Source organism: Arachis hypogaea, chromosome 11 (genome assembly GCF_003086295.3).
Source record: "Arachis hypogaea cultivar Tifrunner chromosome 11, arahy.Tifrunner.gnm2.J5K5, whole genome shotgun sequence".
NCBI classification, from domain to species: Eukaryota; Viridiplantae; Streptophyta; class Magnoliopsida; order Fabales; family Fabaceae; genus Arachis; species Arachis hypogaea.
In genome coordinates, this window is record NC_092046.1 from 59,387,046 (window position 1) to 59,391,307 (window position 4,262).

General features: G+C 35.5%; 1 non-coding gene across 1 annotated transcript; it reads right to left on the minus strand.

Moving 5' to 3' along the window:
- Positions 1-2,920: 2,920 nt before the first annotated feature.
- On the minus strand, positions 2,921-3,028 carry LOC112725554 (small nucleolar RNA R71). Its single transcript, XR_003164655.1, has one exon. It is a non-coding gene; the product is annotated as a small nucleolar RNA R71 (small nucleolar RNA).
- Between the last annotated feature and the right edge of the window lie 1,234 nt (positions 3,029-4,262).

Below are 4,262 nucleotides of genomic sequence, written 5' to 3' on the forward strand. Positions count from 1 at the left end.
CGAGAACCGACAGATGAATAGCCGTGCCGTGACAGGGTGCGTGAGCATATTATTCACTGAGAGGAGGGGATGTAGCCACTGACAACGGTGATGCCCTTGCATAAAGCCAGCCATGGAAAGGAGTGAGACTGATTGGATGAAGATAGCAGGAAAGCAGAGGTTCAGAGGAACAAAAAGCATCTCCATTCGCTTATCTGAAATTTCTACCAATGAATTACATAAGTATTTTTATCCCTATTTTATTATATTAAATTCGAAAACCACATAACTGTTTTATATCCGCCTGACTGAGATTTACAAGGTAACCATAGCTTGCTTCATACCAACAATCTCCGTGGGATTCGACCCTTACTCACGTAAGGTATTACTTGGACGACCCAGTGCACTTGCTGGTTAGTTGTATCGAAGTTGTGACAGACTGTAAAACTAGATCAGAGTATCTGGCCTAAGAAGCCATTACCAGAGATCACAATTTCGTGCACCAAGTTTTTGGCGCCGTTGCCGGGGATTGTTTGAGTTTGGACAACTGACGGTTCATCTTGTTGCTCAGATTAGGTAATTTTCTTTTTGTTTTGTTTTCAAAAATTTTTCAAAAAAAAAATTTTCAAAAATTTCTCCTTTGTTTTCGAAAAAAAAAATGTTTTCAAAAATAAATTATTCTATGGCTTCAGAATTTTTAAGAATGAATTCTAGTGTTTCATGAAGCATGTTGAAGCCTGGCTGGCTGTAAAGCCATGTCTCAATCCTTATACTCAAGAGAAGAGCTTCTTTATCTTTCTTAGCCAATTGGTTGTTGAATGTAAGGAATGTCAGGCGTGTCATGTCTGAGTTACCTACTAAAGCTTGGCTGGCTATTAAGCCATGCCTGACCCTTTGATTGGAGCTTTAGAGCATAAGATTCCTGGAATTCATATTAAAAAATTTTGAATCCTTATTTTTCTTTTTTCTAAATAATTTTCGAAAAAAAATAAATAAATAAAAATAAAAATACAAAAAAATTAGAAAATCATAAAAATAAAAAAAATATTTTGTGTTTCTTGTTTGAGTCTTGAGTCATATCATAAGTTTGGTGTCAATTGCATATGCATCTTGCATTTTTTTTCGAAAATTCATGCATTCATAGTGTTCTTCATGATCTTCAAGTTGTTCTTGGTAAGTCTTCTTGTTTGATCTTGATGATTTTTTGTTTTGTGTCTTTCCATGTTTATCATATGCATTCTTGAATTCTTAGTGCATAAGCATTAAAGAATTCTAAGTTTGGTGTCTTGCATGTTTTCTCTGCATTAAAAATTTTTCAAAAATATGTTCTTGATGTTCATCATGATCTTCATAGTGTTCTTGGTGTTCATCTTGACATTCATAGCATTCTTGCATGCATTCATTGTTTTGATCTAAAAATTTCATGCATTGCATAATTTTCATGTTTTTCATAAAAATTTCAAAAATCAAAAAAATATCTTTCCCTTTTTCTCTCATCAAATTCGAAAATTTGGATTGAGTTTTTCAAAATTTTTTTAAATCAAGTTGTTGCCAATGACTCAAATCAAATTTTCAATTTGAAAATCTTATCTTTTTCAAAATCTTTTTCAAAAATCAAATCTTTTTCAAAATTCTTAGTTATTTTCGAAAATTCCAAAAATATTTTTCAAAAATCTTTTTCTTATTTTTCCATCAAATTTTCGAAAATAATATTATCAATTAATGTTTTGATTCAAAAATTTGAAGTTTGTTACTTGCTTGTTAAGAAAGATTCAAACTTTGAGTTCTAGATTCATATCTTGTGATTTCTTATGAATCAAGTCATTAATTGTGATTTTAAAAATCAAATCTTTTTCAAAAACTAATTTCTATCATATCTTTTTCAAAAATATCTTCTTATCTTATCTATTTCAAAAATATCTTTTCAAAATATCTTTCCTAACCTCCTAACTTCCTATCTTTTCAAAATTTGTTTCAACTAACTAACTAACTTTTTGTTTGTTTCTTAACTTTTTCAAAACTACCTAACTAACTCTCTCTCTCTAATTTTCGAAAATATCTCCCCTCTTTTTCAAAAATTTCTTTTTAATTAACTAATTATTTTTATTTTTTATTTCAAAAAAAAATTTCGAAAAAAATACTAACAACTTTCAAAAAACCAATTTTCAAAAATCACTAACTCCTTTTCAAAAATAATTTTCGAAAATTCCCCCCCCCCCTCCTCTCTCTCATCCTATTCTATTTATTCATTCATTAACTAACATTACTTCCTCACATCATCACCAAATTCGAACCCCCTACTCTATCTGTGTTCGAATTTCTTCTTCTTTTCTTCTACTAACAATAAGGATCCTCTTTACTGTGACATAGAGGACTCCTCTTCTTTTCTTTTGTTCTCCTCTTTCTTATGAGCAGGGACAGAGAAAAAGGCATTCTTGTTGAAGCTGATCCAGAACCTGAAAGGACTCTGAAGAGAAAATTAAGAGAAGCTAAATTACAACAATCCAGAGACAACTTGATTGAAAATTTCGAACAAGTAAAGGAGATGGCAGCCGAACCCAACAACAATGCAAGGAGAATGCTTGGTGACTTTACTGCACCTAATTCCAATTTACATGGAAGAAGCATCTCCATTCCTGCCATTGGAGCAAACAATTTTGAGCTTAAACCTCAATTAGTTTCTCTAATGCAGCAGAACTGCAAGTTTCATGGACTTCCATCTGAAGATCCTTTTCAGTTCTTAACTGAATTCTTGCAGATATGTGATACTGTTAAGACTAATGGAGTAGATCCTGAAGTCTACAGGCTCATGCTTTTCCCTTTTGCTATAAGAGACAGAGCTAGATTCTGGTTGGATTCTCAACCCAAAGACAGCCTGAACTCTTGGGATAAGCTGGTCACGGCTTTCTTAGCCAAGTACTTTCCTCCTCAAAAGCTTAGCAAGCTTAGAGCTGATGTTCAAACCTTCAGACAGAAAGAAGGTGAATCTCTCTATGAAGCTTGGGAAAGATACAAACAGTTGACCAAAAAGTGTCCTTCTGACATGCTTTCAGAATGGACCATCCTGGATATATTCTATGATGGTTTATCTGAGCTATCAAAAATGTCACTGGACACTTCTGTAGGTGGATCCATTCACCTAAAGAAAACGCCTGCAGAAGCTCAAAAACTCATTGACATGGTTGCTAATAACCAGTTCATGTACACTTCTAAAAGGAATCCTGTGAACAATGGGACGCCTATAAAGAAGGGAGTTCTTGAAGTTGATACTCTGAATGCCATATTGGCTCAGAATAAAATATTGACTCAGCAAGTCAATATGATTTCTCAGAGTCTGCATGGAATGCAAGCTGCATCCAACAGTACTCAAGAGGCATCTTCTGAAGAAGAAGCTTATGATCCTGAGAACCCTGCAATAGCAGAGGTAAATTACTTAGGTGAACCTTATGGAAACACCTATAACTCAACATGGAAAAATCATCCAAATTTCTCATAGAAGGATCAAAAGCCCCAACAAGGCTTTAATAATGGTGGAAGAAACAGGTTTAGCAATAGCAAACCTTTTCCATCATCAACTCAGCAACAGACAGAGAACTCGGAACAAAATGCTTCTAATTTAGCAAATCTAGTCTCTGATCTATCTAAGGCCACTGTAAGTTTCATGAATGAAACAATGTCTTCCATTAGAAATCTGGAAGCACAAGTGGGCCACCTAAGTAAAAGGATCACTGATATCCCTCCTAGTACTCTCCCAAGCAATACAGAAGAGAACCCAAAAGGAGAGTGCAAGGCCATTGACATAAGTGCCCTGGCCGAACCTGTGAGGAGAGGAGAGGACGTGAATCCCAAGGAGGAAGACCTCCTGGGACGTCCAGTGACCAATAAGGAGCTTCCCTCTAGGGAACCAAAGGACTCTGAGGCTCATCTAGAGACCATAGAGATTCCCTTGAACCTCCTTATGCCCTTCATGAGCTCTGATGAGTATTCCTCTTCTGAAGAGAATGAGGATGTCACTGAAGAGAAAACTGCCAAGTTCCTTGGTGCAATCATGAAGCTGAATGCCAAATTATTTGGCATTGATGCTTGGGAAGTTGAACCTCCCTTGTTCATCAATGAACTAAGTGATCTGGATCAACTGACATTGCCTCAGAAGAGACAGGATCCTGGAAAGTTCATGATACCCTACACCATAGGCACCATGATCTTTAAAGCTCTGTGTGACCTTGGTTCAGGAATAAACCTCATGCCCCTCTCTGTAATAGAGAAACTGGGAATCTATGGGG